The sequence below is a fragment of the Panthera pardus genome, unplaced genomic scaffold (genome assembly GCF_024362965.1).
Source record: "Panthera pardus isolate Hobbes unplaced genomic scaffold, ASM2436296v1 HiC_scaffold_17, whole genome shotgun sequence".
In the NCBI taxonomy this organism is placed as follows: Eukaryota; Metazoa; Chordata; class Mammalia; order Carnivora; family Felidae; genus Panthera; species Panthera pardus.
Genome location: NW_026526732.1, coordinates 38,065,518 through 38,074,842, shown reverse-complemented (window position 1 = coordinate 38,074,842; position 9,325 = coordinate 38,065,518). Strand labels below are relative to the sequence as shown.

At 36.4% G+C, this 9,325-nt stretch overlaps 1 long non-coding RNA gene across 1 annotated transcript; it reads right to left on the bottom strand.

Moving 5' to 3' along the window:
* Positions 1–779: 779 nt before the first annotated feature.
* On the bottom strand, positions 780–6,281 carry LOC109248513 (uncharacterized). Its single transcript, XR_002072100.2, has 4 exons — positions 6,125–6,281; positions 4,645–4,743; positions 3,511–3,587; positions 780–864 (listed from the first exon to the last, which is right to left on the bottom strand). It is a non-coding gene; the product is annotated as an uncharacterized LOC109248513 (long non-coding RNA).
* Between the last annotated feature and the right edge of the window lie 3,044 nt (positions 6,282–9,325).

Sequence of the window (9,325 nt, the reverse complement as noted above, 5' to 3'; positions counted from 1 at the left end):
GATGTTACTCTATTTTAGATTCAGCTGAGTAATTTTTCTTGGTTTCTAAGGGAGGCCTTAAAATAACTATATTTTGTTCTTATATTATTATAGTTGAATAATTATGTAACAGTGCTTCTTCACATATGAAAAATAATAAAGGTGCAAGATATAAATAATGTCAAAATCATGTTTTAGATTCTGAAAATTTGTTAATAATATAGTCCTCAAAGGTGTATGTATGTGTATATATATATATATATATACATATATATATATATATACGTGTATATATATATATACGTGTATATATATATATATATATATATACACGTGTATATATATATATACATATACACGTATATATATATATATATATATATATATATATATATATGGAAATGATTTCACAATAAAATTAGCTTTATTCTAAAACTTCCAAGAGCCAAAAGAAATGAGATGGGCTTCTAAAGTACTTAGTCTGTGAACAAGATAATAATCAGTACGTATAATTTTTAGGGCACTGTGCTGGAGAGTGGGGGACATAAAAAGCATTAAAACACATTCCTTACCCTTAAGAAGATTATGGCTTGAGCAAATAACAGAGAATAACTCATGACACAGGACAATTTACTAATATTTGAAGCCATTTCAGTCATAAAAATCTGTGTTGCTAACATGATTGACTATTTTGGTTATTGCTGCATAACAAATCACCCTAAAATGATATAAGACAATAGGTATTAATTTTATTATTTCTCATGATTCTATGGATTGACTGGGGCTCACCTGGGCAGTTCTTCTGGTTTCACTTGAAGTCTCTCATACCATTGCAGTCAGGTGATAGCTGGGTTGGATGTTGCCATGTCTCATCCTCCAGAACATCTTTATGTGGTCTCTTTTTTCCCGTGTGATTTCCTCACATCATGCATTAGGTCTCCAAGTGTCAAGAAGTAGACATTTTTAGTACTCTCACGTCCTGGGATCAGAAGTACCAGCATATCCATTTTCACCCCATTCTATTGATCTAGGCAGTTTTAAGACCAGCCTGTGATAGTAGGATGAAGTGGGGAGAATAAGTTCCACCTCTTGATGTGAGGAACGGTAGGTAGTGGAGGCATTTTTAGAGGTCATCTTTGGAGATTAGCTACCTCACTTGCCGATTAGTGGTCTTGGCCTTAATTGCTGCGGGATCTAAAGGATAGATGACTCTCTGATTTAAGTGACTGAGGAAATTTTCAAAGATTAGCTAAAACTTTTTCCTGAGTCAAAAAGGCTGAGCACAGAGGAAACAGTAGAAGATAGTAGGGTGGGGGACAGTGGGGTGGATTATGGGATTCTCCATAGGAAGAATAGCATATGCAAAAGTACACAGGTGAGAAAACAAAGTCATTAGATTAATAAGAGTTTAATGGAAAATATGACCCAAAATAATGGTCATCGTAAAGCCATCAATAGTGGCTTTCATATCCTGGATCAATACTGTTTCAATTACTGTAGAAAGAACTAGTAAAAATGCATAGGAAGTAGATGTTTTTAAAAGGCTGATGCAATTCTAAATAGGGAGCATATCATTTACTAACAGCGACTCTTTAAAATTGAACCAGTAATGGGCTTAGATACAAGACGGTGAAATTTATTTGGAAGAATGTTCTTTTGGTTTCCATCATATCTGAGATTCTATTCAGGTAGCTGGGCAATGTCAGAGTAGTAAAGCAAGCTACTTGAATATAGGTCAAGTAAGAAAAGACAGGTGTGGACATGGCTTGGGAGTTTTGCTTCCTTGATAATCCAGTTTGCAGCTTCATAGCAACTCAGCTTATATTCGTCAGCACTAGGTGAAAACTGATAGCTCAGAGAGTGAACAGTACAAATGTCCTGAGAACAAATAAGTCTCAACCTTAGGATAGCTATGTATGCTGTGAGATAAGAGTCTACTGTAAATTCTTAATAAGTCAAATCATTATAACTGACCCCACTTGGAAATTTAAATAACAAAGTCAACTCCATGTATATAATATATAATTCATCTATTTCTTTAACACTTTTATAGATTAGCTGGTATGTGAATAGCTCATTACAAATGATGTATAAACTGTCCTAATTTTTAGGAAGTTATTAATCTGGAACTTATATTCCTGTTTATTCCATGCATTGGCACTATTTCTGTGCTCTAGATGAATATAAATGTCTTCTACAAGATATTCCTAATATCATCTGGAGAAACAGGCATTTCCACTGACCAAGTCCTTTTTTTGCTCCCCAGATTCTTTGATTATTAATGTTATGCTGAAGTTTTCATTATCCTCATTCATTCATTTAGCAGACATTTATTGAGTTTTATCTATGAGTTAGACCCAGCAAAAGTGACTTTTGAACTGTGACCTATAGTATGAAAAGGAGTCAGTCTTGAGCTGAGCTGGTAAGAGAGAGTTCCAACACAAAGCACAAAGGCCCCAAAGAAGAAATAAACCTAATGTATACAAGGAACAGAAAGGAAGCCTTACAGCATGCTGAAGGAGATGTGAGTTAGGTCACATAATGTGTGCCCTCTGAAGCTATAGCAAGGATTCTGATTTTTTTTTTTTTTTTTTGAAATTTATTCTTTCTGAGTGGGAAGAGAGGGTACATTGGATTGATCTGAGCAGGGAAGTGATGTGATCACAATTTACCTTTTATAGGGATCTTTCTGATTCTGGGTAGAGGAGAAACTAACGGGAACATGGGTCAACAAGATACCTAGAGGTTATTACAATAGTCCACAATGATGAGGGCAATCTGGATTAGGTACTACTGGTGTAATTGCTGAGAAATTAGGTGCTCTCTGCCCCTCACTCTTTTGTCAATCCCATCCTTGCTGTCCCACATATTCCTCCTTTCTTCTCATTTCAGTGCAACAGTTGGCGAGTGCCTATCTTGGACCTCATAGCTCTTCACTTCTTTTGCCTCAAGCCCTCTTTTCTTTTCTTTTCTACTTTACTTCTCTTGTTTCTAGCCCATTTACCTCTCCGATCTCTTGTTTTTTTCCATCCCACTGCTTTCTGATTTTTCCCTTTTTTCTCTCACTCTTCATTAGTTTTTCTATTTATAGGCTTTATAAAGGGCCTTCTTATTCCCATTCATTGATAGATTATCCTTCACTCCCTTGAGGAGGCACATGAAGGAGCCAGTTTTTCTAATTTACCCAGCCTAGGAAATTTAAAATATTCTGATCAGGTATATCTTATACAGGAGCCTATAGAATTAGGTCTCATTGTATCCTTGACTGGCACTGGAAAAGTCTCAAACTGTTGTGGCTCATCAGAAGAAGCTATCAATAAACATGCATGTCTTGAAACTGGAAGTATCTGCAATGTTAACTTAGTTTTGATTTGGTTGTGCTTAAGAGTCTGGCATGATGCTGGGAATGAGTGAGTGAATCAGTGAATGAATGAATGAAAATAAAAACTTGGTGCAGAAGAGAGAAGGTTTTCTGGTCCACACAAGCTGATAGCTGTCTATCCCTGCATATATAGCTGAAAAAAATTATACCTTAATAGTGGCTTTCATATCCTGGATCAATGCTTGGAACCTTGGTAGATAAGTGTGCTAGGCATTGTACCTTGCTCCTTAAACAAAATGATGTTCTTTCAAGGGCAACATATTCCAGACTTGGTTTCCAACTATCTCTATGTTTGTATTTATTGCTATAATAGTAGACCACTCTTGTTATTCCTGTTCTTGATGTTCAGAGGTAGTGACTCAGGAGCCAGTCAGATCTCCCACTAATAGTAATAGAGTTGGGGGGCGCCTGGGTGGCGTAGTCGGTTAAGCGTCCGACTTCAGCCAGGTCACGATCTCGCGGTCCGTGAGTTCGAGCCCCGCGTCGGGCTCTGGGCTGATGGCTCAGAGCCTGGAGCCTGTTTCCGATCCTGTGTCTCCCTCTCTCTCTGCCCCTCCCCTGTTCATGCTCTGTCTCTCTCTGTCCCAAAAAAAAAAAAAAAAAAAATAGTAATAGAGTTGGTAGCAGAAGTTGGAGACCGCTAAGAGAGCAGAACCAGAGTAAATACTGCAGTTGAGGTCTTGGAACTGGGCATTTCTTGGGAATGTCCACTGTCCAAATTTCTGTGGCTAATTCTGTCATACAAATCATGTTTTTAGCTTCATTAAAATACTTTAAAGGCACATAATACTTAATCATAGGAATTGGCAGTAGGGAAGTATTTTACATGATGAGTAAAGTGCCACTGATTGATAGAAGAGTACAGAGTGCCTCGTGCTGATGGGAGCACCCTGATACTTCTGTGTGTCTAGGATGGGGCTGTGGTTTGATGCACTGGTTCTTATTTTGACAAAGCCCCCATGAGATTAATTAATTGAAATGTACAGTTTAACCTATGTGCACACATAGGTAAGGGTGATCTGTTTTTGTAGGTGAAGGAACTCAGCAGTATATCATTTAAATTAATTAAATTTTATGTTATCTTTAGATTCTAGGATTTGAAGAGACACCTAAGATTAAAAAAAAAAAAAAAAACAAAAACGATGCAGGGTCTGTGCAGAAAGGGGGGACATGTGACTTGGGGAGAGGAGAGCCTTTGACCCAGACTTCTTTTAATAAATAGTTTCCCATTTATATTGCTATTTTTCAACTAACGTTGTATAGATGGCTACAGAAATACTCACAATGTAAGGAGAAGGGATGTGTCCTTTTATGAAAATGTGCATCCCCAATAAACTGTTCACTGCTTTACATATTCATCAATTCATCTTCTCCCTAGCCTCCTATTGTAAAAGAAAATGTCCAGAGTTAGTTGCTATGGAATTGAACTAGTTTTGAGTTGCAGCTTTTAAAAAACCTTTTTTAAACCTTGGTGAAACATTGTTAGTAGGCAATTGGTATCACTGTCTACTTAAGTTTTAAGATGTGGCTCTTAATAAACCATTCTTTTGTAATATGTGGAGATAGGGAGGGAGGGACAAACAAACCTAGTAAGAGCTTCTGCAGCATTGCTAAACTCAGGTTGAAGAAGGTTACAGTTAAGTACCTTGCCAGATATTTTAGCCAGTGAGTCTGTTGTACCACAAAATTGGGATTGCTAGGAATTCTTCTCAAAAACACTTATAATTTTAAGAAATGTACTTTAAGTTTTGATTTGTTTTGCATAAGTAAACCACATGCTAACACACCACTCACTTTTAGAGCACTATCCAAACATCACAAAGTCAGTTCCAAAGTCCAGACAATTTCCAGTCCCTCTGTCAGAAAGCAAATAACAACAAAAGCCTTATTCCAAACATAAGTCAGCCAGAACCTTGGAGAACCTTCACAGTAACTTGCTTTGCACAATAACTTCAGGAAATTTTGTGAATAACCCACAGTGGGGAGCACACAATCCCATAATACTCAGAACATATTGCCCAAGTTATACATGATGACAAGGTAAACATTTGCTTAACAACTCTTTCAAAGGGGGAAGTGGTATGAAAACCAAGGGATACTCTCCCATCTTTGAAACCCCAAATTAGCTATAGTCTTGGCTGTACCCAGCACCCTTAGGTCTGAGCACTGCAAATTATATCATCTTTTGGTTCAAAGAAAACAGAAATTTAACTTTTCTACCAAAATGCATCTAATTGTTAACCTGTTGGAAAAAAGGTAGGAATAGGTATGCATAGATGATAGGTGCTTGTTTCTGGTTCTTTTGTATTTCTTGGTGTGTAAGCATTTGTCAGCTGGTTGCTAGTGGTTCTATACCTAGATACAACTATTATGTATCCATTTAGTACTTTCCTGCTGAAGAGCACAAGATGAATGATCACTTGTGGAGTTTTCCAGCATGGATACAGTTCACAGTAATGTTATGGTGCCATAAAACCATCGTACACAAACTTCACTTTAGTAGTTTTACACTTAGCTATAACCCCACATGCAAGGACCATTAAAGTTAAAATGTCCCTTGAGTTTCTTTCTAACATTAAATTTATTTCAATTGCTATAGATGAAAACAAAGCAACAAAAATGTACTGGTCTTAAACACTATCCTTGAATAAAATAAAGCTATAATGATGAGATATTTTATCATAGTGTTTAAGGATTCCTTGTCGTGATATATTGCACAATGCACATTGGGTGCATAAAACAGGGAATAGTAATTAATTTTACCTTGGAAGTATGATCCTAAAGTCCAGAAGAAGGTCAGAGTTGTGTGTGTACAAAATCCACAGAGTGTGGAATGTCAGAAATATTTATGTGACAATTTGAAAATATTATTCCTGATTCTCATAATTACACTCCTCAGAGGAAAAGGGAATCTGTATAAGTCTGAATAAAGAAACAACAGGAGAGGTTAGCTACTAACATTATAAATGGACACACATTGTATACAGAAACTTAAAGAAGTTGGTTTTATATTAAGTGCAGAAGAAACATCTTACATTATTTTGTTGTATCTCAATGAAAAAATTTTTTCTTTGAAAAATAATTAGCACTTAAGTGTTTGGCTTTTTATGCTGGTTGCACATCCCATGTTAACTCTTACTGATATAAAAAAAATAAAATTAATGCTGAAAATGAATCTGTTATAGTAACAAATCCACTTAAGCTCAAGAGCACCAGTTTTGTACCAACTCCTCTCTGTGCGGAACATGGATTATACAAGTAAAAGCCTCTGTCTCCGAGGAGCCCCAAATGCATGAAACTCACAGTGCAGGTTCCCATAATTCCAGGAAACAGTTTTTTTGTTGGAAAACTTTAAGATTAAGTCTTTTAAAAAAATATTTATTTATATTTGAGAGAGAGTGTGAGCAGGGGAAGGGCAGAGAGAGAGGGAGACACAGAATCTGAAGCAGGTTCCAGGTTCTGAGCTGCCAGCACAGAGCCTGATGCGGGGCTCAGACTCACAGACCGCAAGATCATGACCTGAGCCAAAGTCAGACGCTTAACCAACTGAGCCACCCAGGTGCTCCTAAGATTAAATCTTAAACTATGAGGTGGAGACCTTACCTTTCTCTTACAGTGTGGTCTTTCATGGAAAATGAGTAAGTTTATTGGAAGAACACTAGAGGGGATTTTGCTAATACTTGAGACTGAGATCCGCATAATACATGCTTTGGAAGTAAAAGAAAAAGACTGGCCCCGAGTGCCGTCAGGTTGGCCTTTTAGGTGAATTTAATGCTCTTGATTTTTATTATGCTGCTCTGCTTCCTCTGAAACCTACACTGGTTTATTCCAACCAATGTGGTCTGAATTGCATCCAACATTTTACTAATATTTATCAGTGTTAAATTCAGTATTGCTTGATAAGTCAAATTTGTTGTAAATCACTTCCAGTTGTATAAATACGTTATTTACTCATAATTGGTAAAAACTCCATGCTGTCATTGAGTCGACATATTCGTGTAATTACCTAGGCTGGGAATCTGTTTAAGTGTGATTATTCTGGAGAAAGAAAAATCAAAAGAATTAAAGTATAATTCTGTGAAGACTATCATCTTTGACAGTTATAAAAGTAGACATTTTTCAAAAATGTGTTTCATTTTACTGTAACTTAAAAAAAATTTCACTTTCTTTTTATAAAGTCCCTATAAATTGTCCAAAGTTTGGATGGATGTATTTAAATATTTTAGTCAAAGCTTGGCAGCTGATGAACTAAACCTAGTTTTATTACCCATTCCAAATGACCCACCCTTTAGATTGAGTTCATGGGTTATGCCACCAACCCCTAAAGTAACTGGTGAAGTGACTCATCATCAGGGGAAAGGCTATGACACAACTCCAGTTTGGAACAGAGACTGGCAGTTGATTTAAGCTTGGGAATAGAGGCAGAGAAGGAGCCAAAGTTTAAGCTGAAGCTGGAATAAGGCTGTTCTAGTACTGAAACACATCCTCCAGATTCACCGGCTGTCCTCAAATTGTGTATTGAATTCAAAAGTAATGAGACCTCAGATCTGGTACTTATTTAATGCTGAAACATACTTATGATCTTGGTGATGAGCAATGGCCCTGCTGTTGTCTCTAATGTTGGTCATGGCAGCAGGTTGCTTTAGATTGGGCTGTCACAAAGGTCATGGAAAGAACTGATGAAAAAGTTGGCAAATTCTACTCTGGCGTGTGAATCTGGTCTCAGGTGTCCCCTTGAGGACATGAGCAGTGGGCACCCACTGTCTTAAATCTACCTGATCACATAATGCATACTAGGTACAAAATATTTTGTTAATAAATATTTATTAAGCTCCTGTTATGCACCAAGTATGGTGCACTTTGTATACAGGTATATATATATAGTAGTGGCCTCCACAGACATGATGCCTGTATCATGAATTTGAAGTATAGGGTTTGTTGGGTTTATTAATTTCCCAAACTTACTTTTGTTTTTTTAGTTTGTTCTGACATAATGATAACAATAACATGGAAACCTTTAAGAGTCACCGTTAGTAGATCTAGATATTAATTCTCTATATGTTCTCTTAGGACCTTTTAGTAGCATTTAAGTCACTTCTGTTGCTGGCAGCACCACCCTTAGGGGTCTCACACTTCCTTAGAGATCTGGTTGATGACTAGATATCCCAAACACACAGGTACAATTTATTAAAGTACATGTGAGCACCACTGTTACTCATGATTCAGTGTCCAGCTCTGATAGAGCTTAAACATCCTGCACCTGAAACCTTATGAACTTTGAACATCCAGAACATCCACTGTCCAGACTATCTTTCAGGCCACAGGGAAGAGCTTTTCCACTCCCCCCCCATCCCGTGTTCCTGAAACAAAAGGTGACTGAATCTAAATGTGCTGTTTGTGGCTTGTACTTCTATTCTTTGGAGATGGATATGGCTTCATTTGTGTGGGAAAGGTTTTTTCTCCAGCTTTATTGAGCTATAACTGACATATAACATTTATAAGGTATACAGTGTATACCATAAGTGATGAACTTATATATTGCATTATGATTATCACAGTAGCATTAGCTAATACCTCTATCTCATATACAAGTGGAAAAAGCATTTAGGTAATTAGATAAATTAACTTCTTAAATCTTTTCTTAGAAGACATGAATGAAATCAATTCTTGTTAGCCAGTAGTACAAAACATATATATATATTTACCAGTTGTAAAATTAAATATATATATATATATATATATATATATATATGTATGTATACACACACACACACATAAATAAACATATATATATTTTTTTCTTTTAGCTGTTTTTGTGTTTCAGTTTGATTCTGGGGTACTCACAAATTAGCATGGTATTTACAACATTTGCATGAGGCAACAGAAGTATGTAATATTTAACAATTCATATTTCACTTAAATTTCTATACATGTAGGTATACATGTAATGTCCCTAAAGCATGA